General features: G+C 44.0%; 1 protein-coding gene and 2 long non-coding RNA genes across 11 annotated transcripts in view; 1 reads left to right on the top strand and 2 right to left on the bottom strand.

Moving 5' to 3' along the window:
* The window catches only part of SH2D4B (SH2 domain containing 4B), an 89,902-nt gene that overhangs the window by 7,408 nt on the left and 56,565 nt on the right, over positions 1 to 25,929 (bottom strand). The gene's annotated exons all lie outside the window — the stretch shown is intronic.
* Positions 4,143 to 11,076, bottom strand: LOC310845451. Its single transcript, XR_014564753.1, has 3 exons — positions 10,788 to 11,076; positions 6,819 to 6,867; positions 4,143 to 4,337 (listed from the first exon to the last, which is right to left on the bottom strand). It is a non-coding gene; the product is annotated as an uncharacterized lncRNA (long non-coding RNA).
* On the top strand, positions 11,102 to 25,172 carry LOC310845446. Of its 3 annotated transcripts, none has more exons than XR_014564743.1 (4): positions 11,102 to 11,188; positions 17,526 to 17,677; positions 22,995 to 23,150; positions 25,034 to 25,172. It is a non-coding gene; the product is annotated as an uncharacterized lncRNA (long non-coding RNA). The 3 variants fall into 3 exon arrangements; XR_014564744.1 differs by having other exon boundaries at positions 22,992 to 23,150; XR_014564745.1 differs by lacking the exon at positions 25,034 to 25,172 and adding an exon at positions 24,019 to 24,346 and having other exon boundaries at positions 22,992 to 23,150.

Raw genomic sequence — 25,929 nt, 5'->3', positions numbered from 1 at the left:
TGGCCTACAACTCCCATGTTCCCTAGCTAGCAGAACCAGTGGTCAGGGATGATGGGAATTGTAGTATCAAAACATCTGGAGGGCCGAGTTTGAGGAAGCCTGCCCTAGAGGTCTGGAAACATATGCATAGTCCATTAAATAAAGGCATTTAGGCATCAGGTGAAGCAGGCTGTTTCATATAAAATCTTATAAATATAAAATATAAAATCATATAAAATCAAATGGCTTAGTTTTTAAGAGAGGGATAGGAAATGTGTAACCTCCAGATCTTGTTGAACTACAGCTTCCACCATCCCTTCCCACACACCATGTTGTGGTGGGGCTATTGTTGGCATTCAACAACATATGGAGGTATAATATAAATTGTGGAAGAGCACTGTGAGATTGAGGAATTTTTAAATGTCCAAATGATGAATCTACAGTATCAGGCAAACATTCTGGAGCCTCTGGGAAAGTACATATGTAAATTACAGCACTGTAGTATGAAGCACTTCAAACTGGCCTTTTTTATTTCTTCAGGAAGGAAAGACAACAGCCAGTCTTCATCATGGCATGCAAATAGACAATTACATTGCCCGGTTGCGAGTTGTGAAGGCCACTCCCTGCAAGGGCCTTTCCACCTGGCCTAGGGGGCGGGGCCCAAACTCACCCAGCCCCACAAAAGAGGCTCCTCATGAGGCCAGAGGAACATCGCCCAGCTATTGTTTTATTGTTTTATTGATTTAATATGCTGTAAACCGCTTTGAGGTTTTTATCAAAAATATAAAGTGGTATAGAAAATTTAAAAATAAATAAATAACAATAAATAGATGAAGAGCCACCAAAACAGTCAATTGTTAAACATTCCAGAATTGCACAAGAAGTACCTAGATCTGCGTAATTCTGGTTACACATTTGCAAGGAAGGCAGGGGGACATAGGCTGATAAATAGAACCCCGATGTGACACAGATTGTCTGAAGCGGCATCATTAGATTCTAATACAATGTGCCATGTGCCAAAGAGAATCATACAGGAAATAAGAGCTCTGTTTGCATAGGTAAGGTTTCACGTCTGGCCTTCTCTGAATATGCAAATAGAAGGGCTGGCAGTGCTTATATAGTATCTCCTTTTACTGATGGTTACCACCTCAGTTTAAACACCACACAGATAGATCAGGCATGTTTGTCCTCAGTAAAGAGGGTTGCACTGGCAAGAGTAATGCCATCAGTTCACAGAGAGCTGCTGGGGTTTTCGAAGTGGTTGGCTTTCTAGTTGACAACTTTGTGATTCTCTAATGGTGATGCTCTCATCAGGGAGCCTTTACTTGTCCACCAGGCAAATTGTGTTAAAGCATCATGTACCGCTGCCCATACAGGGCAAATGTCAAACAGCTCTTGGAATCACAGATATTAGAGAGGGCTGAACTGGCCCCAGTGGCTATCTCGTTTGGCTCCTTTCTACCGTTCCCCGTATCACGCAATTTAACAGCTGGCTGGCTGTACCAAAATATAGCTACTGCATTCTAGCCTGCAGTTAGCTAGAATCCTGCCTCCAAAACAGGAGTGTATGTATGTGAGTGTATGTATAAATTAGCTTGTTGTACAAGGTAAAATTTACTTCCTTTGTGCCACCCAGTTCCGCTTCTGCACCCCGCCCATCACCACTGGGATGTGACCCCCAGAAAGTTGTCCAGAAGGGAATGTGGTCCATGAATTGAAAAGGGTTCCCTGTGCCTCGGGTAGACAGAGCTAAGCAATGCTCACTCAAGGATAACTGCAATCCGGAAAGCACAGCTGGACCTGTAGGGAAGCAGCCAACTCAGAGTGTGCATGAATACATACAGAGTGGCGAGCAGAAGAAGACTATATTGTAAAGAGAAATATTAAAGCTGATCCTCAGGTTTTGAAGTAGACTTCCCTGCTGTGCTCCTCACTTTTAAATATGTATATTCCCTCTAAAGCTGGAGAGGATGCAATGTGCAAATCTATGTGCATGTATTCCACATATTTAATGTCAGAGCTGTGCCAAATATTCTCCGGTTTCAATATTCAATTCAAAAGTAGCATGCGTGTTACAGGCAAATTACAGAAAAATTCTCATGTCACCAAACACATGTGCTGTTTCGACGCTGTTTGGTGTCCCCTAATTCATCTGGCTACTGCATCTTTCCCCCTTTTCTCTGCTCCCGTTGCCTTTGGCTTCATTTGCTCAACCTGCTGTATCATCTCAAGGGCTGCGTTGATCCACATGATTTTGTTTATGAATGTCCAGGGTGTTGTCATATGAGATGTACCATCGTGATGTCATTGACAGCTCCCCACCCCCCCATAAAACCTGCATAGCTAAGGAGATGAAAGGGTGGCAAGGACAATGCAACTATGACAGTGTTTTCTAACTTAAGGTGCATTTTATTTGTTATACCTCCGTCTTGCCCTTTCTCCAAGGAACCCAGGTGTTTCCCAATTTATTGCCACAACAATTCTAAGAGTGGGGTTAGGCGGATGGACAGTGACCAGACCAAAATAATTTTGTGAGATTTATGGCTGAATAGAGTTTGAAGCTGGCCCTATTCCTGCTCAAATCCAAGACCATACACACACCACACCAGCTCTCTGATTTTATAATCTTTGCAGCATCGCTCTTCTGAGGCTGCCCACTGAGATTGACATGATCTGAGCAATCCATTCCAGCTGGACATCAGATTGGACCCTGCATATACAACAGAAATACTGAGCTGACAGCCATCCAGGATTTCACTGGCCATCATTATCAAACACACACCACCAAATGCGGTCATTTTCAACAAGCTGTTCACCTCCTCCCCCCAACCCACCACTGGAAGGAAAACATAGCAGGCTTCCACATTACCTTTTCTTCTGCCAGAGCATACCTTTGTTCTGAGGCACAGGTGTTATTTCATGGATACAAAATTTTAGCTAGCTTAGGGCAACACTCATATTTGTTTTAGTTCTCTCTTCCCCCCCCCCTCAAAAGCTGGAAAGAATTCTCAGGAAGCTTTCTTGTTATTTCTGTGTTTGGTTTTCTGATATCGTCAAGAGCTGTACCTTCTCTTTTCAGCTCTCCCACACCTCTTTGTTTTAGTTTGCATCTAACCAGTCATTTGCCAAGTGTCTGTTAATTAGAGAAATGGAATCCCTCATCCTTCCTGCTTTAAAAAAATATACTGTACTGTTCTCATGACAACAAGAAAGCAAACAAAGAAGGGTAGGGGCTTACAGAAGCCACTCACTTCAGGACAGTTATTGGAAAATAAACAACATCTGTAGAAAACCAGTTGAAACAGTCTGAATTCAAGTCAAGTGGTCTGGCATCCCATCTCGTCCTCCTAAGGCGCCCTGTTTTGAATCACTGATGCCTTTATTAGTGTGAATTGAGATATTATATTATCTGCAGAAATCCATAGCACTGACCTCTCCCCTTGTTCCCACCGTTTTCCTCTTTTCTTTGGTTTTGAAAAAGGTACACACAAGACCAGGTACACAACTGGTCGGGGAAAAACAGCAAAACTGCGTTCATAGCAAAAGCTGAGCAGAAAGCATTTGTAGTTTTATTTGCACTCTCGTGGCCAAAATATATCTCCATCTTGGTGTGCTTTCTAATGCTGCCTTCCACCTATGAAATTTTGTTTATTCTTTGCTGAAGTCCTGAACACTAAAAATACTATGTTCAAAAGGCTGGTTTTTAAGGCTCTGGAGAACTCTGTAGTCTTTGAGTTACTGGCTCACAGGATATGGTTAAGAGAAGCACCAGCACTTTGGGAGATATTCCTGAGCTTGTCAGAACAAACTTGGCAATTTCAGATTGTTGGGGGGGGTTGAATTATATGGTTGAATGTGCAACGAAAACCTTCCTAAGTATACAGAACTAACATACTAGCAAAGAGACTTTCCATTCATCCTTGTCCCTGCAAGGATTTGTTTTGTACATGCAGAGGTGTAGCATTACAGTTTTTAATGTGCTGAAGATTTCAAACATGCCTCCCTCTGCTTGTCCGCTGGAATGGTACAACCCAGCAAAAACTGCCCTCCCTGCAATTGTGCAGCTCTGAGCACCATGGATGAGACAACTTGAACCCAGGTCTCCCTGATCCAGTTGTATCGCACTATGAATGGCTATGATTGCAAATATTACAGTTCTTCCATTGTTTAACTCGGAGCATTATTTAATATATATTGAAATGCAGTGCAAAGTGAATCCAAAGACAGCTGGACCTAGAAACTAAACTGCTGGAGGGATTCACCATCTGCTGGTATCGCAGGCTGAATTCACAGACTCGCTCGCAAGAAATCGCACCAGACGTGCCTGTACTGCTGGTAGCAAAAGCACAATTTTGCAGCTGGGAACAAGCAATAAGGATTTAACTGACATGAATAAAAGGTAAAAGAAAACAAATCTTCCCAGGTGTGAGAATATATAAATTAGAGAGTGATTCCCAGGGAAAAAGCTGCTATATTTCAAGGATAACTTCAATGGTGCTCAAAATGTGAATCACCCGAGGTGTGGGCAGTTCCTTGGAGATTTAGCAGTAATTTAATTCCTCCTGCACAATACAAGTTGAAAGGCTCAAGTACAGGACATATGAGACAATATATTAAATGTCATGGCTGCATGGAATGTTTCTTCATTCCCTTTTAGATTAACAGCTTTGAGGCAGGGGTGAGGAATAGATCTGAGACCACACCACACAGGGTTAATTCCTCCCTCTTTACCCCCCCCCCACCTGCTGTTGTCCCACCAAAAATCACCCCTTCTGAAGATCCTATTTGCCCCAGAAGAGAAGTCGTCATTGCTGCCAATAGAGCTTTATCAAAGAGAAGAGCAGCTTCAGGGGGGAAAGGGTTAACTCAACCTCCCCACAGCCCCATTTATGACCACTCATGCATCCAGAGCAATTATTAACAGGAATAAAATTAGATACTTTAAATACAAAAGGTAAAAAAAGGTGAAGGACAATTGGATGGTTAAGTCCAATCAAAGGTGACTCTGGGGTTGCGGCGCTCATCTCACTTTCAGGCTGAGGGAGCCGGTGTTTGTCCACAGACAGCTTTCTGGGTCATGTGGCCAGCATGACAAAACTGCTTCTGGTGCAGCAGAACACTGTGACGGAAACCAGAGCGCACATAAATGCCGTTTACCTTCTTGCCACAGCAGTACCTATTTATCTACTTGCACTGGCATGCTTTCAAACTGCTAGGTTGGCAGGAGCTGGGACAGAGCAAAGGGAGATCACCACCATCACACAGATTCGAACTGCCAACCTTCCAATCGGCTTGCCCAAGAGGCTCAGTGGTTTAGACCACAGCGCCACCTATGTCCCTACTTTACATATTTAATGCATCATCTAGTTATATGGGTCTTGATTGGAGACCTGTTCCTCGCTTCAAAGCTTCTTTCCATCCATTTAATGCAACTGGGGTGGTTGTGGGGCCACCACAGAGGGATATCTTAGGAAAGGGAACTGCAAAGAGGTTGAGCAAGATGGGGAGTGTCATAGTACATCTAAGGTAAGGAAAGCTGGCTTACTGAAACTTCAGAATGGAAATTGTATGGCTGCAGGGGGTGGAAGCTGTCAGGGAAATACTCGTTCCAAAGTAGCTCTGGATATGGTAACGCCTGTGCTGCCTACTTCCTGTGCTTTGTGCCGAACCACAATTCTCCACCATTTGCTGGGAAATCCTGTTGTAACAAAGAGTTTGGAAACAAGACCAAAAAGGAGCACCCAAAATCCCACATCATAGGAAAGGGAAAGGCAACCTGTGGCCCTCCTGGTATTGGGCACCCATCACCCCCAACCAGCATGGCAAAGGTCAAGGATGGTGGGAGTTGTGGTTCGGCACCATCTGAAGGAGCACAGGGTTCCCATTTTCTGTCTTAAGATCTGATTTCAAAATATAAGCTTCTTCATTGGCTGCACACATTCTCCAGTGGGCTCACAAGATATGACAACTCAATGGGGCTTCAACCCAACCTCATGTTGTTTCCATTGTGCTTCATGTGGGGGGGGGGGCGGTGAAAAGATAGCAAAAAGCAGCAGAAATAGCATGAAAAAATCAGATTAAATGTTATCATTGGCTTGTGGGGGGAGGGGAGCTCCTTATATTAACTGTATTTATTTGGGGCATTTCCTTCAAACTGGGTTGTTCCAGAAAGTCTACCCAGGAATGTAATTTCAGCATGTAAACTAGATGTGTGGGCTTTGGAAGTAAAAGTGTTTTATATTTAGTGGTTTTTTACTTGATTTCTTCTTCCTATGGAACTTGTTTTTAATTACTGTTTCAGACTGGCGTAAACTGCTTGCTCTAGTAAGTGGTATATAAATTTTGTTGAATAAACAAAATGAGCCGCCATTTTTGGTAGCAGTCTTGCATCAAGCATCACACCCTAGCTCTGCCCTCAGTTGACTGGTATTTGTTGAAAGGGAACACGGATGGCGCTGTGGTCTAAACCACTGAGCCTCTTGGGCTTGTTGATCAGAAATTTGGCACTTCGAATCCCCAAGATTCGAAGACAGAGTGAGCTCCTGTTGCTCTGTCCCAGCTCCTGCCAACCTAGCAGTTCAAAAGCATGCCAGTGCAAGTAGATAAATAGGTACCACTGTAGCAGGAAGATAAACAAGGTTTCTGTGCACTCTGTTTTCCATCACGGTGTTCCGTTGCATGATAAGCAGTTTAGTCATGCTGGCCACATGACCCAGAAAGCAATCTGTGGACAAACGCCAGCTCCTTTGGCCTCAAAAGCAAGATGAGCACTGCAACCCCATAGTCGCCTTTGACTAGACAACCATTCAGGAGTGTGCAGGACTTAACCTTTTACCTACCTGTTGAAAGAGCGCTGTAGCTCTGCCCATGGTTTGTTGCTCTAGATTTCTGAAACAGAAACCTCTACAGAATTATCTGCCCAAATAATATTGAAGTGTCAGGACGAATTGAACACCAGAATCTCTCTGAAATGAATTCCGTAGCTCAGGAATGAATTCCCTAGCAGCTTTCCTTGCAAATTAGATGTGCTACACCCACTGCTGTGAGTCGTGGTTAAAACTCTCACTGTCTCCCCCTGCCTCTTCCTGAATTCAAGCTCTCAAGTACTGTAAACCTTTTTCAGATTGCTGTCAAAATATTTCCCCCACGTTCACTAACAAGCTCCGTGCCGCACAAGAAAGGTGGGCCACAGTATTACTCCTCACAGCACACTGCTTGTAACGCAGAGCCACAAATGAATGCTTCTTTGAACTGTGCTGTTGCTTCCTTTCATTTCTCCCCTCCTCTGTCTTTCATTTCAGTTTGCACAAAAAGATTTCATGATCTCAGAGCTGTAATTTATTTTACAATCCAGATAAGAAAAACAGGAAACACAGCACTCTCTTTTTTTATACTTCTGAATCTATCTACCATGAATATATTTACCTGCCGCTTTTTGCAGTTATTGTTGTACTACTATTACTAGTGCTACTACATTTCTCATGGCTGAGTGGGGATTTGAACCTTTGTCTCCCAGCTCTGAGTCTAACAATCTAACAACAACAACAACAACAACAACAACAACAACTGCTACCCATATCACTGGGTTGCCCCAGCCACTCTAGACAGCTCCCAACAAAATATTAAACCACTACACTACACTCCCTCTGTTTCTGTTCTCTTATTGCTTCTGATGATGACCGCTGTCTTGCCTTGCCAATGGGTCTCCCCATTCTGCCCTCTCAAAACATTTCTGTCTCTGCTCAGCTCCACTGCCCACCTTTTGCCCTGATCTCTTAATTCTCCCTACCAGTGATATTTTTCTAGAAAAAGAGGTGCCAGAACTCACCATGAATGCATCCCTTGTTCTCTTATAATGGCAATGGCACCCAGCTGAGAGGTGCCAGAATTGAGTTCCGGTGAGTTCTGGCTAAAAAAATTCTTGCTACTGAAGCAGCCACCTTATATTAGGGTATCACTGCATTTGATATGTCCTATATATTTCAAGACCACCTCCAAATTGTAAACTAAAGACATGAACTCATTTGCATGCAGAGTTCCAAATGAAATGGGACTCTGATCAAAAGTGCAGCCACTAGACGTTACTGCAATATAAATATGATGAAATGGTGGCCTTGTTCCAGTAGTATCATAAAGTGCTGCTACCCTTTCATCATTCCAGGGGAAAAAATCTAATTACTAACACACCAAAAACCTAATCTCATTTATTCAGCTCTTTCTTAAGCACCTATGCATTTCATCAGCATTCATAGGAAGCTGCCTATCTATTTGGATCTGCACTGTTACCGGGAGAAAATGGTCTGGAAAAGGAAAAAGAAAAATGGAAGTCGTTGCAAAATTCAAAAAGAAAGAAGCAAGAAGATGACATTTGCCTACATCTTATACAATCATTTTAAAACTTTAACAAATGGTTGTCATGATAATTTTGGATGTTCCCTCATTGCAGAAAAATTGCTCATAATTTGTGTCAAAATTAAATTTCACTGGAATAATGGAGCGCAAGTCTAGTGTAATCTTATGAGCTGGAATACAAATGCATTTTCCATGCTGGAGGTATATGTCTCCTAAAACACTGGGCATAATCCACGAGGGATTTGTGAAAACAGGAACTATAGTATACTTTAAATATACTCCACCCTTTTCATCTCTCTTCTGGTTCTGGGAGACAGAGGAGGGGAACTCATCACAGAAAGAAGGGGGGACCCTAACTCTTCCTCACCTCTGCCTCTTGGCCTCCCGCCTCCCACTTGCCAGCTTCACCTTCCGATTCTTGACTTCTCTCTGCCACAGACTCTCCCAGCTCACTAAGCCATGGTACCCCTTCAGCTTCCAACACCTCCTCCTCCCAGGCTTCTCTCTCTGATCACTCATCATCATCCCACCACCAATCCCTGGGGTCTGAGCTTTCTTCTCTTGGTGGCTCCCCAACTAGTCCCCCCCCCATTCTTCTGCATCCAACCAGTCCATGATAGCCTCTTGGGGGGGGGTTATCAGCAAAAGAGGTTTGTGAATATAAATGTCATCTATGTAAAAAGAAAAGGGGGGGAATGATCTCTGGCTGGTAGCCTGTGAACATAATCTAGCCATGAGGCAATGTTATTTGGCCCCTCATGGCCCTACCAAATTTCAATCAGGATTTGTTCAATATTGTCTCAGGGCTTGTCCACACCTCAACTTGCTCTGCGCCTAGAAAGCACAAGTCTGAGTTCTTTTGCCTTTGCCACACTGCTTTCCCCTGGAAAACCCACACTTTAGTGCTAAATCAGAGCAAATGCCATTCAGGTTTTCTCCAGGTTGGCATTTGCTCCAACTCAGCAGTAAACAGGAAGGAAAGTGCCATGGCAAGCCCTCAGTTTCACTCATATAAAAAGGTAAAGGGACCCCTGACCATTAGGTCCAGTCGTGACCGACTCTGGGGTTGCGGCGCTCATCTCGCTTTATTGGCCGAGGGAACTGGCATTTATCCACAGACAGCTTCCGGGTCATGTGGCCAGCATGGCCAAGCTGCTTCTGGCGAACCAGAGCAGTGCACGGAAATGCCGTTTACCTTTCCGCCAGAGCGGTACCTATTTATCTACTTGCACTTTGATGTGCTTTCAAACTGCTAGGTTGGCAGGAGCAGGGACCGAGCAATGGGAGCTCACCCTGTCACGGGGATTCGAACCGCCAACCTTCTGATCGGCAAGTCTTAGGCTCAGTGGTTTAACCAACAGCGCCACCCACGTCCCTTCACTCATATAGAACAGACCATTTTGAGAGAGAGATTCAAAGCCTTTGACAGCCAAGCAAGTTAAAGAGATCTCAGTTCTAAGCAAACATCATTTGGCCCATGTAATACAATATGCAGAAGCAAGCAAGCAAGATGGTGTTCACTTCACAACTCTTTCCTAAGTGTGAAACCAGTTATTAACCTAAAACATGTGGCCCATTGTGCATATTGTGTTGTGCATGCTTGCAAAGAAAGATAGGTAATTTGTGGTGCTGCCTTTATTATGCTTTGTGGGAAGCTGTGAAAGCCTTTGTTCCAGCTAATTAGTTTGTGAAGAGGAAAGGCAGTCTTTTTGCTTCCTCAGCTTTCCTTCAGATGCTCATACATTTGGAGCAAATGCAGTAGACTTTGCTGTGCTAATCTGCACATAACCTAAAAGCAGCTGCTTCATACCTTGATTGTCATATAGGGTATATTCACACCAGCAGCGTTTCAAGTCACATTTACACACTGTTGTTCACATCAGAGAGGGGTCAGGGATGTCTTCACTTGACACATAAACTGTTTGGTTTCCCACCCACTGCAACACACAAACACACACACAGAGAGAGAAGCTGTCATATGCACATGTGTGGCAGCTGTCTCAAATGTTCACATTACCACTTACTCCACATCCATTTTGAATTGAAGCTGGTTTGAGGAGAAATGCATCAAAAAGCAGTATTTGTCAAGAAACTACAGGATCGATATGGGCTGTGGCTAAATGAGGCTTAAAAAACTAGCAGTGGGTGTGCACTGGATGCAGAATAAGTGGTATTGTAAACATACCTAAACTCTAGCTCAGGTAGGGAGAACCTATGGACCTTCTTATGCTGTTGGACTACAGTTCCCATAACCCCATGCCATGCTGATGGAACCTGGAGTCCAACACATCTGGAAGGCCACAAGTTCCCCATCTCAGCTCTAGGAAAAGCAGAACTCTGTATCTCCTTGTTTCTGATGCTCTGCGCATTGCATCTGCTACCGCAATCCAGCCTATATACAACTCTACTTATTATAATTATATTAATGGTTTGCTGTTTCTGAGGGCTCACTCTACCTGTTGTAGATATAATTGGGTGTCTCAACTGCAGCACACTTTCTTACTTCTTGTGCAGACAAAATTAATGAGCTTGGTCTGAAGAGAAGTCTTTCTAAATCTAGAACTTCATTGCCAGTCTGTTATAACTACATCAGTTACATAGTCAATAGCTAGAAGAAAATGAAAATGCCTCCCGATTGGCCGATACGGTCATTAGGACATCACTGGTCTGTTTGTCCGACCACATTTACAGAGGTTCCTGTACTAAGCTGGACTTTGGCTGCCTTTATTGATAGATCAGCTGCCATACTGCCATACTTGTCTCGATACATACTGCAAACTTGTCTCCTTTGTGGGTGGACAAATGTTCTTCATGTCTCCTTAATGTACCTTTGAACTCTAGGGATGCATAAGAAGAGGTAAGCTGGTGGGGAGCAGCAGCAGGCGGGGTGAAAATCTGCAAGGGAAGGATGGCTGGATTTGGGTGAAAAACACAGTCCTGGGAGGGGTTGAAACTGACATTATGTCTGGATGCAGATGGAATTTCCTTGGGGCAGAGGAGCCAAGAAATGGGAGTAGATCAGAGCAGGGTTGTGGATGGATTGATGCTGGCTCAGTTCTGATAGTTTCAGCCTAACTGATGGGTGCTTCAATCAGAATCCAAAAGAGGCACCAGATTAATGTGAGGAAATGTTTGATTTCTTAGGTAGCATTTATTGTTTCTAAACTGGGCATTGCCAGCTGCTTTAGTATCCCTGCTCTATAACCCTAAGTGTGTGGACATGCTGCAGTTGTTTCCTCCAAGGCATGGGGTAGATCTAGTCCAGGCTTCCTCAACCTTGGCCCTCCAGATGTTTTTGGCCTACAACTCCCATGATCCACAGCTAGCAGGGCCAGTGGTCAGAGATGAAGGGAATTGTAGTCTCAAAACATCTGGAGGGCCGAGGTTGAGGAATCCTGATCTAGTAGATCTTCTTGGATCTGGATTGTATTTCCCCTGATTTGGCATTTGCTAGCCCCCACCCCACCCTATGCTTTCATGCAAGGGAGCGCCCCTAGTTTCATTGGTGGAATGTTGGAAGATATATTTTGCGGGTACAAAAGAGGAATGCAACATCAGCCCCCGGTATTAGCAAACACTTCCATCTCTACGGTTCTATGAATTGTGTGTTCTGGGTGTGGTACCCAAGACAGCATCACAAAGAGGTATATTGGAAAGCTGATCTTAGCAGACAATCAGACCTATTCCCAGGAAAGTGTGCAACTGAATGCATGGGGACTCTCTTCTGATGTTCATGTTTAGGATTGCTCTGTCACAAGTGGGCATACAAACACTAGAGCGCTGCAGTTCAAGATCTGCAAAGCTACTATCAGGGTTGCATGATGGTGGGAAATTCAGGACAGACATAATTAAATCATAAATGTTGCTTCTTCGACTACCCCCCTATAGAGAGACACATGCACAGCATCTATACCTGAACAATGGGAGTTGTGTGGTACAGGACTGCAGTAGGAAGGAGAAATTCCCCCCCAAATTGAGCAAAAGGATTTTGAACCAGAAAGAAGATCCCTCCATCCAGTTTCGGGTAATTCCCCTCTTACAATGCAGCTTTATATGATACACCTCCCTCTCTTGGATAGGGATTACTATTTGGAGAGGGTTTTGGGGTGTGGGTGTGAGTGTGAGTGTGAGTACAGGAGGCTGCAGGAGTAAAGGAAAAGAAAGGTTGTTTTCACAAGCCGCCTTCTCTTTGTGCCACTTTGGGGTACAATTCATAGTAAAGAAAATAATTAAACAAGTAAATATTAATAGATAAAACCTAAAGAGACATTGTAGGACAATTGGAAATCTGAAATAATGTATCCATGTATCGCCACCCCACACCCTTTGGGGCTTGCTTTCAATAGTTCTCTTCATATGAATGCTGCAGGCCTGGATTATAAACATGACCCATCAGGTTAAACTATATACAAATGCAATTGGTCCTCTCGTTATCACCAAGCGCCTCAAAATATTACCGTGCATTGTGATGAATGACAGTTTCCTCAGCTGTGAGCCAAATGTATACAAACCACAGCCTTAACTCTCAAAAACTCTGAGAAGTTTCATCTAGGAAACCCTGCTGAGTGCAGTACACTTCGGGAGGGGGGGGGGAATACTCTGGGACATATTAAAGTATTACGAATGTATGTCACATCAGCTGTCTCCTAACACTGCAGGGTTGCATTATTGCTCAGCAGTGCTGCACCATGATGAATTAACTCAAAGAACTATGAATTTTGTGACATAGGCTGAGTCATTGCATATTGACTCATTGATCTTTTCGTCTACAAGGCCTTCCATGGAATTTGAGAGAATCCCCAAGGGGTCTCACCAATTTTGCTCTCTGAGTTTTGACCCTTTTCCAGTAGTTACTAGTAGGTTGTGCAATTCTGAATTAATAAGACTCTGTTTAGATGTCTGTTCAGCATTCTGTTTTAATCTGCACCAAATGCCTTTGGTTGAACTGATTCTCATCTTGAAATGTTTTGAAAGTTAGTATAAATGAGAAGTCCTAAAAGGGGGGGAAAGATCCCATCTCTTGGACCTAGATCTGCCATAAATAAATTCAGTGTTGTTTTTCTAAAAATAAATAAATAGGGGTACTCTCATTTTCCTACTCATATTGAAATACTGCCTCTCAATGAGGCCAAACTTAGATTCACAAAATGTTTAGGGGTATGTATACCCCTGCGTCCCCCCAGGAAAAAAACATTGCCTAAATTTAATCACTTTTCAAAAGCCTTTGAAGCAAGAGGCCATCAACAGTTCGTGAATGTAATAATTCCATGTGTTAGAAACACTTTACGTGAAGCAGTCTGTCCTTTTGTTGGTCTTAAACCAATGACCACAATCAATAATCAACAAGTATTGAAGGGCTATTATTAATTTGATCGGCTTCATTTAATCTCTGTCTCAAATTCACCATCAACAGAGCGTAAATGTTTTGTCAACAACTTCAGTTCTTCATTGATACACCATCTTTGACATGATTTCAATTCTTTAATGATGGACGAGTAAAATGATTGGTCCGGCTTTTGTGTATTGAATAGTCAAAAAGGTTAATTGGGCAGCCTGAAAGAAGACCAAACATTGTATTACTGTCATTGAGAAGTTACTAATTCACTAGAGATGCTGATCTCTCTCTCCCCCCCCCCCTCCCTTCACTGCTTTCCTTTCGGTGGCAACTCATATTGAACTGTGTCTCGCCTGCCCTAATTGCAATTTGTTGCTAATGTGAAAATAACTGTTTGCTGTAGAAGCCAGTTAAAGCTAGGCTTGGCCTGTGTGTCAGAGAGATGGCAAATGAGCCCAAATACTGAAGGCAGGACATACACAGCAGCACCTGGGAATCCTTTAAAATAAAAAACAGGACATAAAGAGCCATCTCAGATATTCAGGAAAAATGTATAGGGCAGCTCCTTTGGAATGGTACCACTGCAGAATACATGTGAAGAGGCCTAAGCTAAAATCCTCCTTTTTCATACAACATGTAAAATGCCATAAGAAGCTTCGGCAGCACGATAAAACAGAACCATCTCAGTCCATCAAAGGCCTGGGGGAACAGGTAAGACTTTACCAGCACTGAAAAGATGTCACTGAAAACACCAGGTGATTCTCGCTGGGGAGAGCCAGATGGGGAGCCACAACTGAGAAGGCCACCTCCCCCTGTCATCAGCCTCCAAGCCTCCACTCAGAGGAGAGAGCTGGAGAAAGGACCTCAGGTGAAGGTTAGATAGCCTTGTGTCAAGCAATTACTATCCCACACTATCTGGTACATATCCCCACCATTTTCCTTATTGCATAAAGCAGGGGGGGGGGAGCAGGTTTTTGCACAAGAGCACTAAATCACCTTTAATTGTGCAACCTGAATTTGCCAGAATGTGATTGACTCTCACCCCCAGTCCCAAATTGCAAAGGTCTGGAAGCCCTCTGAGGCTGCTGCAGTAACAAAACAAAAGAGATTAGTAACCAACTCGTTTCTCGGAGTTGCTCCCAAGCTGCCTGTCTCCACTTCCCTGTTTGCCTGCTCACCTGCTTCTCAGTTTGCCATCATCCCTGATGGCCAAGGAACCAGCCTTTTCCAACAATACATCCGAATCGGAACTGGTTTCCTAATGCCGTCCAACAGATTTCTGATCGTAGCTCAGATTCAAAGCACCTCGTCTAGTGCCCATGAACCACTTAATCTGAATTATTTAATTTCAGTGACACTGCTGCAAAAGAAAACTGTTGTTTAAAATAAGGTATTAATTTTGTATGCTGCCCAGCTTGGGGGGGGGGGAGGCGGATATCATTCTTTACAGCTTATTGAGCAGCATTACTAAAATATATATTTTCGACGCATTGTAAATTACAGTCTATACTTAACTACAAAGCCAAGGAATAAGAGGACTTTGAAACCAGAACAAATTAAAATCACAATTCTCTTTAAAGCCATCCTAAGAAGCAAAGCCTTAAGTCTCAGTGCTACAGTAGCCACAGTGTAGAAAGTACAAACAACAGGGAACTGCCGCCAAACCTAACCAAATACCAGTGCACTTCTACTAATTCTTTGTGATATATGAATTCATATTTGCCACATACAAATACATGGTATCACTTTTTGGATCAGTTGCTTTATGTCAATGAAACAAGTCCAAAATCCATCACAAAGTGAATGTTATACCCTTCATAGAGGGGTCCTCCCCCTGCCCAAACATGCACATTAAAAGCACACAAGTTGGAAATATTTTTTTCCCCTTAGAAACCCACATTTCAATTAAAGATTAAATAGCTCCAGGGAATTTGAACGGTTCCCCCCCCCCTCTTCTAAATTGCTTAAGCTCAAGTGAGAACTTTCTAATTAACAAAGTGAACTTAATATTTGTCTAGTTGCTTCTGATATATTTATATATTGATTTTATTTAATGGGTGCTAGAATAAAGGTTTGTCTTTTTAACACTAAGGAAGTGGTAACTAGGCACGGTAATGTTGGTAGAAGGAAAGCTGATAGCAAAAGAATATACTCTTTCAAGTCTCAGGACCCACTTCCCATGATTCACCTTGGTTCCCCCCAGGAAGGTAGGCTACAGGTCGCTTTTATTCCCAGGTCGTGGACCCGAGCGAAGCCCACAGGCTCAGTTGGGTCTGCCCCCTGGGAGAAGCCTGCCCCCTTGCATGCTCGCAATTGGCCAATTATGTCAGCAGGTAGAATCCCCTTCCACAGGCAGCAAACTGAACCCCACCATCCAAAGGAGACCTCTTGTTAGCAATTTCACTCCTCCGATGCTACAGAGGAGATTGTTGTAAATCACATGCCTGCCTGGGAAGAGTGTGGGAAACGGAAGACACTTATTTCTTCCGCCGTAATGTACTTTCACTTTTACTTGTTCTGTTTGTTCTCTCGGAGCTGGAGAGAACGGACGCCGTTATGCCTTTGTCTGTACATAGTGTGTAAATAAATACAGTGGTACCTCTGGTTGCGAACAGGATCCGTTCTGGAGGCCCGTTCACAAAATGAAAAGAGCGCAACCACAGCAGAGCATCTGCGCAAGTGCAGGTTGCGATTCGCCGCTTCTGCACATGCACGTGACATCATTTTGCACTTCTGCGCATGCGTGAGCGGTGAAACCCGGAAGTAACCCTTTCCGGTACTTCCGGGTTGTCGCAGGACGTAACCTGAAAGAACGCAACATGAAGCGGACATAACATGAAGTATGACTGTAGTAGATTAGCTTTACGATGTCTTACTCTTCTTGCTGCGTTATGCCAGAAGATTAGTGTGCATATACCAGCTGGTATATGTCGCTGAGTGCACTGCAGACAAAGGGAAATGCCTTTTCCAGAGCTGCGCATACCAGAGGACGCTCAGAGTTTTGGGGGCTTGCAAGTACCCCCAGGACATTTTTCCAACACCTACATCGGCAGATCACAGTGGGCAGGGAGGAGTGCCAGCCCACAAAAGTGCCAGCTGAAGAGTTTGGGCAGACTTTTGGCACTGAAACTCTCTCAGTTACTCTGGAAGGCAGCCTATGCTCAAAGACAAGGGATCTGTGACCCTGTTGTTTCTCCTGTACCTCTCAGCAGCTTCTGATACCTTGTGATTCTTCTGGACTACTTTTATAGGATAGGGGGGGAGGGGGGACACCAGTGCTCTGGAATTTGTCTCTGCTCATCCCATTGTTGTTGTTCCTCTGCCTGGTGGGGGTGGGTGGGGGTGGAGCCTGAAATTCCCTGCATCTGCATAATCTACATCCTTCAGAACTGTGTGCACCTGGAAATGTATGTGGGTTTATAATAATAATAATAATAATAATAATAATAATAATAATAATAATAGATAGCTTGTGTCATATAAGCTTTTACTGTAGGTAAACATGCAAGCCATATAACTGCTAAGGATGGAAATGGGGCTAAAGTCTTTCTTGAGCGTCTGAGAGAGGCTACAAAGAAAGTGCCTTAATTTATATTCACCACAGGCTTACATTTTCTTACCTGACCCCTTTGGTCCACATAAATAAACTCACATTTTTTATATGTGTACAAAACAGCTAATGGAATCCTACCCCCCAAAGCCTGCTTTTTATTTTCTAATAATCCTTCTGCTATTTCCCCATTGTAATGTCAGTAGGTTAAGTATTGTCTCCCACTGCTTCCTGAGTGACAACGTTTTGCAGTCTGATCTCTCTACATATTTCTCTGTAATCACGTGCTTTCCCTTGGCATGATTGCAGAGTGCAAGCAACCCCACTGAGAGCCCATTCGTGAGCATAATTTTGCCTTGTCAAGCCTCAAAAATATTGTGGTTCCAAAAGAAACTTCAGATTGGCAGCTTCAGCGACTTCCATCTAGAGGCTGAAATCGATAAGGATGTAGTCTTATGGAGGTAGGTCAGTAGGAAGGTCATCTGCAAAAAAGTTACCTGTAGAGTTAGTACTTTTACCATTATATATGCAATATTTCTCTTCAATTTCTTTATTTCTTTTATGAATGGTTTCCCATTAGGCATCACAAAACAATTTGCAATATAATGACACATATAAAAGAGTTATATGCAAACTTCCAAAGCACCCCAAAGGACTTTAAAAATCCCTATTTCAATTTGTGGTGCTTTGGAGAGATCCCACTTCAGCTCAGACAAGACCCAAATCTATCCAAAGTGGATCCACCTGGTTCCTGATTTGGGATCAGTTCTTTTGCATGCCTCTATAAGGGACATTCCCGGAGGCAGGAGAGTGAGATGGAGATGGAGAAAGCCAAGTCATTTTTCCAAGTTCTGATCACATGTTAGACTTAAAATGTGTGCTGTGGAATCTATTTTCAACGAGCATTGTGTCCAATTCCATTAGTAGTTTTATGCAAACATTGAGCCTGAGCCAAAATCTATGTAAGAAATATTTAATATGAGTGAGAGTCAAAACATTGGATTAATTATCAGATAGTCATCTACTAACCCATTTAAAGTTATTTTGAAATAGCTCTTAAATGGAATTTGCATTTATCTACATTGACCAGAAAATGAATTTATAAATGCTTTATTGTTAATTCACTTCAGAATATTTCACAGGAAGTGATTCATAAAATAAATAAATAGTATTGAACATGAAATTCATCTAAAGAAGGAAGTGTTCTTTAGGCTGAAACTGTAGCACTCAATGGGATTTTCTGAGTACACAAGCATAGCAGGGATGAGGGACCTGCAGCCCTCCTGATGTTGGAGTCCAGCTGTCATCAGCCCCAGCCAGCATGACTAATGGTAAGGGATGCTGAGAGCTGCAGTTCAGAGACATATGTTCCCAGAGATATAGGTATGCCCTGCTAGGGTATGTTGGGAAAAGGTATTGAAAGCTGTCCCAGCATAACTATAAATAATAGTAAGCATTATACAGCAATCTTGATGACATGAAAGCATTGGATGCTTTTGTTGAAAGCATTGAAAGCTGTTGTTGGCATCCGTCTGTCTCAAGAGACAAGGCTGTGTGCCTCCAGGGGTGAAGCCAAAACACTGTGTTAGCAGCACTGAAGTGACTTCCCTGGGGCACCAGCCTGGGCAGTGTGTATGGAGGTCCTGGGCTGCCCAGACGACAAGACCCCCTTCTTGGCCTTTGGGTCCAAAGGAAAGCAGAGCAATACATTGGCACCAGTGTGGCTGCAGGTGTTGCCGAAAGGCACCATCCAACCATCTTAGGGAGTCCACTCCTGATTTTTGTACGGTTTACTCTTTAGTCTTTTCTTCTCCTAAGGATACCCTACAAGGCAGCAGACGTTTAGGACCAGAGTTTTCCTTCTCCTAGATGGGCTACCTTCCCAGGTTGATGAACCCCATGAAAGCACCTTCTTGACCTTTGGAGCCACTATTGGTTTGGCCACTCAATCCACTGAAAACTGTCTTCACATGCAGGAGAGGTCATAATCAAGTGGTGGAGCTTAAAATGAAGGTAAAGAAGCTTTTCTGAACAGGTCTCATGGCCAGGCAGCAGTGGTGGTAAGCAGAGCTCCGGATTTGTGCCCCTGAACTTCCTTACATCATCTTTAATCATGCCAGTACCATTCCGTATGGATGCATGTCAGTGGCAGCGTTGAGGATAGTGCCAGTGAGCGTAGTTATCTGTGTCACCACTGGACTGGTGAGTGGAGCTTTTTGTTGTTAAAAACTCAGCTACCTCTTCTTGAAAGATATACCCACATCCCACCCCTTGAAAGCCACCAATATTCTACACACACCCTTTTGGGGGGAGATAAGTGGTCCTGCAAAAGTATACGTGTGGGATTCTGGCCTGGCCTGACTTTTGCTATCATGCTCCACTCATCAGACTCAGAAATGTCTGGAAACACCCTCCCCCCAAAACACACACACACTTAACTAGCCTACAATAGAGTAGTCCATTACTGGCTATTGCTGCCTTCCATTTCTGTACACAAAGAGAAGTTCTTGGACATGTCAATTAGCAGTTGCTAGGATTCATCAACAGTCAGACGAGAACAAAACAGGAATAAAAATCAAAAACACCTGCAAATCCACATGCCCTGGCATTGGTGCACATCCTTAATTAGTGACATGGATGGTCTTTCATTGCTTAAGCCTCAAGATTAGATTAAATTTTTACATTAATACCGAGCATTGTCACGCCCAGGGCAACTCGTATCCAAGGTACAGGGGGCTGCTTCTATTTCTTAAGCCTTCATCATGCTTCAGCAAGCAAGTCTGTTTCCACATCTGTGCTAGCACCTGATGTAATCACATTTCCCCCCTCTTTTGAATCAGTAGCAGCTCTCCAATAAAGCAATCTTTTTTCCATCCATCATCTACAGGCTTGGTGCATAAGCACTTGACTCCCAGTTAAACACAAAGGAAAGATGTTCGGTGCATTGTGGAGGGTTAGCAAGGCCTATTTCCACACTGACAATTAGACCGTCGGCATGAATTATTCAGCCCTCTGGCTCTCCGGTTTCAGAGCAACAGCAGTGCTGGCCTTTTTCGCTTCCTTTCTCCTTGCCATATGCCCCAGATCACGTTACCTCCCTTAGATACTCTTCTTTCTTCCTCCAGGAGGCCACGGCTCTAAAACATTTATCGTGTTTGCTAATAACGTCTTGGTGCAGACACTTCTCAACTACAATGGCCCTAGAATGACAATCACAAGGCCTTCAAAAGGACGGGCAGCCTTCTCAACAATTATTAAAAACTAAAGTGAGGTGACATGTTGTACGAAGGATCAAATTATTTGTGAGAACAAAGGAGGGAAATAACCACCACGGTGGCTTCCCAGGGGAGGTGAATTGGAGTCAACAAGGCAATCAACTTTTCCCCCCTTGGTATTGCTGAAGGCTGACTGACCTTGAAAAACAGCCATAATCACCTGGAAACAGTCTTGTACCAAACATTAATGCAAGTATTCTACAACCACCGAAACACTGATTACAAATGAACACTGGAACCCTCGACCAAATGCTTCCTTATTTTTGTCTAATCATTCACCTCAAGAGTACTGCAGCTACGGTGTAGCTGAACCTGTTTACTTCAATTCGCTTACATTTTCCTAAGTGTCCAAAAGTGCCTCGCTTTTTCTTCATGGCACACACTGAAAATACATTTGCGCAGTTTCAGTTATGCGGCTGTTCATGTCAGGTTTGTTTCCTCCATGCCCTTGCCATCGCATCGTCAGCCTCATTTCCCCACACTGATGTTTAATCCAATTGTCTGACACAGCTGATGTGATTTGTCCATGATTTTGCAATGCCGCATCTGGAATGCTGAGAAACAAAATTACATAACACAGCCAGATCCCCCAGATCCCTCATTCAGAAAGGCACTAAGTTGTGACAAAACATAATTTCAGAGACATCTGTGGTGAACACGGTGGCCCATGTGGCCACCTTAAAACAGCCAGAGAAAAGCAAGAAAAGAAACAGCCACTGCAGTTTTTCCAGTAAGCCCGGAGCCCCCAAGCACTGCTTGATTTTCTCATGCCCTCTGCAGATTGCCTCATTTTTCTTCTCCCACTCCCAACCCCCTGATTGGCACCAGAAATGTTCTCATCCCATTTACTGTGGCAGCAAATACATTCCCTGTTTCTGCTGGGTCCCATTTCTCTATATATATATATTTTTAACTCAGCAGCTCCAGAATGTAAGAAGAGTCCTGCTAGATCAAAGCAATGGCCCATCAAGTCTAGCATTCTGCTCTCACACGACTGGAGGCTAAACCAGTGAGAGCAAGGAAGCATTGCCCTTGTTCTGCTTCAGCTTCATGATGATGCAACACAATGGTCCTTAAGGAAATAATACCCCCAACTGTTCTAGAATGTCTAGCATGTGTAATATTCTTCCAGGATTCTAAATCTCCATGGGTACAGGAGGCTCTGTCCTACAAATGTTTGTCTTACAACTCACACAGATGGAGATAGGAACTTAGTTCACTCGTATCTGTTCCCCCTGCTCATGGTTAGGTTGTGCACTTGAGTAATGCCTGAAGAAGGCTAGACTGAGCTTTAGTTGATTCCTCTTATATTTCACTCTTCCTCTGAACGGAATGACTTACTTATCATTCTTGGGTGATCCCCTGCCCATTGTTTATTAATTAAATTTCTAAGCTGACCTTCATTCAAGGATCACAGGACAAATTACAATATAAAGACGCAAAAATACATAACTTAGTAACAAACAATAACAATATCCCGAGAGAGAGAGAGAGAGATTAAAAGGCCAGCTTGTTTTATTAGCCAAAGGCTTGGGAGAAGAGAAACATTTTCTTCTAGCGCCTATAGATATGTAATGAAGGTGCCAGGTGGGCCTCCTTAGGGAGAGCGTTCCACAAATAGGGAGCCACTGCAGCAAAGGCCTGTTCTCATGTTGCCACCCTCTAGACCTCTCATGGAGGAGGCACACAAAGAAGGCCCTGATGATGCTTGCAGGGTCTGGGTTCATATGGAGAGAGGCAGTCCTTGAAGTACTGCAGTCCTGAACCATCTGAGGCTTTACAGGTCAAAACCAACACTTTGAACTGGGCCAGGAACCTAATTGGCAGCCAGTGCAGTTGGGCCAGTATATACTCAAAGCACCTTGCCCCAGTAAGCAGCTTGGCCACTGAATTCTACACCAGCTGAAGTTTCTGAACTAACTTCAGAGGCAGCTTCACATATAACACATTGCAGTAATCTAGCGTAGAGGCTACCAGAGCACTGAAGGCAGAAGTTAGGCCTTCCAGACAGGGATGTAGTTGGTCCACTAGTGAAAAGTGATAGAAGGCAGCCCATGGCACCTAAGTGATAGCAACAGATTCAGAAGTACCCCCAAGCTGTGTAGCCGCTCCTTCAGAGGGAGTGTAACTCCATCAAGAACAGCAACCTCCCATCCATCGAGTCTAGGGAACCTCCCACTAAGAGTTCCTCAGTCTTATCTGGGGCCAAGAAGCTCTCACTCCCCCCAAGCATCACCCTCTGGTAATGGCCATCCAAGTAAGAGCAGAACCACCACAAAGCGGTGCCACCCACCTGGACAGTGGCTCCAGAAGGATACCATGGTTGATGGTATCAAAAGTTGCTGAGAGGTCAAGGAGGATTAACAGTGACACATTTCACCCATCTCTCCCCCAACAGAGGTCATCATACAAGGTGACCAAAGCACTTTCTGTGCCAAAACTAGGTCTAAACCCCGACTGAGATGGATCTAGAAAATCATTTTCCTCTTTGTTCTCCAAGCAGCAGAGGAGGACCCATAGGAAGTTATCCCACGGTATCCTCACAACAAACCTGAGAGAGAGTTTAAGTTAAAAGACTGCCGTTGGGTCCACTCCACCAGTACTCTAAATGTGTCCTTGGACAACTGCAGCATCTCACTCATGACACTGGGCATTTAAGGTATAACCCACTAAGAACTTCTCTTGTGCAAATCTATTTCAGTGAGTAGGACCTCTATACCTTGATAGGGCTTATGGAAAGAAGGGGGGGGGAATCCTTATGTCAGACAATCCCCTCCCAATTTTTAAAAAATTGTGTGTTTTAGCCAACCCTGCTAAATATTATTTCAGGTTTAGGAAGCTTGTTCTGCCTCCATTCATTTTCTCATAACAATACAGCCCTTTTATCTGTACTATTCATTCTGTGTAATGACTAAGGTATTCTGAATTTAAATCGCATAGAAATTGACTTTCTTTGGCATCTTGTAAACACTCAGACCTCTTCTATTTTTCTTTTCTTTTTCACAAACCCAGATACATGGAGGTGAATTTTCATCTATTTTATTTTATCAAAGATATGTCAGCGATTTGTGACACCGCACAAAGGGGCTTTTGATTCAAGTATTTCCTGCTGTTCACCAGTTCAGTCAGCCTCCATTCAAAGCCCCTCCAGGTCAACTGGAACAATCCAGTAGTGGGCCCCCGAGGGTCATCTAGTCCATCTCCCTGCAACACAGGAACATGCAGGTGTCCCAAATGGGGATCGGGCCCACTACCTTGGCATTGTCAGTTTCACACTCTAACCAACTGAGCTGCCTATAAATGCAACAAATAAATAAAATAAAATTCAACGAATGCAGCGTTACCTCACAAAACACTTTGCATGTGAGTGTGAGCAGGTTTACCATTATTTCTAATACAACAACCTATTCATTGAATAGTTCATCCATTATATATACTTAAATCTTGCTTTTCTGCAGGACGGGGGGTGGGAAGAGGCAAAGATACTCAAAGAGTACTATTCAACTACACTTTCCTCACCAACGTAGGCTTGGTTCCAAAGGGCTTCATTTCAGCCAGAACGCAGCAGCGGCCAGATTCAGTCCTTGCGTTAAGGAATTTCTCGCGCTTTGCTGAGACAGAGGCAAAAAAGTGGTGTGCAGTCAATGGCGGCTGAGCAGCTCAAGTGGTCATCAGAAGCAGCTGATATTTTAAGTCAAGTGCTCTACAGATCTTCTCAGACCACTCAGCAGTTTCATGAGCAAAGGGATTTCACCCAAGCCCTGTTGTCAATGCTTTCTGCCTGTCAGTAGGCCTGACCCTACACTGCACAGATCTGTCCTCGAATCCAATAAAACCACAGGAAAGCTAAAACTACTCACCTTTCGTTGCTGTTACTTGCTTATTGGTGTTCTTACAATCACTTGCTATCAATGACGGTATCAGATAGGCAAATCTGACTGGCCACACAGAATAGAGACATTTCTTTGTTTACATTGTGATCCTTGGATGGGTGGGATTACCAAAATAATTCATACAGAAAGGGAGGAAGAAGCAGCCTCTGACCAGCCCAAGACAAGATGATACCCCTTTCCCCATTGCACACACAGAAGCCCACCAGACTGGCAGCTAAATCTTCACTTTGAGACTGCTGACATACTCTACCACATCTGAGGCAGCAGACCAGAATAGGGGACAAGCTGGGCAGAGGTAAAAGTGAATGCTGCTGCTCCCTCCCACACTGGATCTGCCACCTGAGGCAGTTGCCTCATGCCTAATGGTAGGGGTGGCCCTGCCTAGCATGCAAAGAAGGCAATCAAAGCAGCAACCACCAAGATGCAAAGATATCACTGAAAAGGGTAATTATTTGCACAACCTAAGTATTTTTTTTAATAGAAAATTTCTACCGTATCAAAATTGATTGATACTGCTTGAAAAGTGAAGCTGATAAATATTTGGCACAGTTCTAAATAAGACTAAACGTTTTAGGCTAGATTTTTAGGACCAGAATTAATAGCATTCTGAAAGTATTTTTGATTCATTAAAATTTATTTTTTCCCTCAGATTTCTTCAGTTCAGTTTGAGGCAGTTTATGTTTCCTTCCACCAAAAGACTGGCTTGCATGGACCTTTGTCACTGGAACCAATGCAGTAATTAATCAAGACAGCAACAGAAATTCAAGATCCACGGCACTGCGAGCTACAATACTGTATTAGAGAGAAAGCGTGTTCTCACTAAAAGGAGAGCACGGGTTGCGGATGGGGCTATACAAGGCACCCCATGATTGCTAGGCAAGTTAAAGCCAGGGCTTGTTTAGATGGGAGGATCTGGTTATCTGGGGAAAGTTGATGTTGCAAACTTAGGGGTGGGGTCAGTGGCTATTTAAGCAAGGTCCACAGCTTTCTCTTTCTCTTTTGCTGTGGACATCGGATCTCATCGGATCTCTGAGTGACTACAGCAGAAGTTTGGGTCGTATACCTTTTCCCTTTGTTTTTCTTCCTCCATTTTCTCCTCTTTCTTTAATTTGTTGCTGAAAGATCCTTCCCCACTTTATTTAATTTTCCTGTTTGTTTTAATTCCCTTTAATTTAGTCGGGGGGGGGTGCTCGGCCTGGGCCCAGGGGCCGTGTGGGGAGGGCTTCCCTCAATTCCCCTGCCCTCTTGCAGGGTCGATCCCCAGTCAAGGGAACATTTCTTCTCAGTTTGTCCTTGCTTCTCCCTTCCCCACAGGCTTCTGTTGGTGCCGGAGTAGGCCTCCTGGGCGGCTTTCGCGCGATCCCCCCCCCCCCCCGCCGCCTGGGCCTGCAGGTGCCGGGGGCCTCCCTGCGATTTGGCGCTCCCTGGGCCTCCGGAGGCTCCGGAGAGGCCTGCATCGGCCTCCGAAGGCAAGCGGGGCCCCGATTCCCCGTGAGAGCCGGGGGTGCGCGCTTTGTGGGGGGGTGGGCGCGCTCGCGCCGCGAC

This window comes from Podarcis gaigeae (genome assembly GCF_964106915.1).
Source record: "Podarcis gaigeae genome assembly, chromosome: 5".
Classification (NCBI taxonomy): domain Eukaryota; kingdom Metazoa; phylum Chordata; class Lepidosauria; order Squamata; family Lacertidae; genus Podarcis; species Podarcis gaigeae.
The sequence above is the reverse complement of the archived record's forward strand: the minus strand, read 5'-3'. Positions and strand labels throughout refer to the sequence as shown.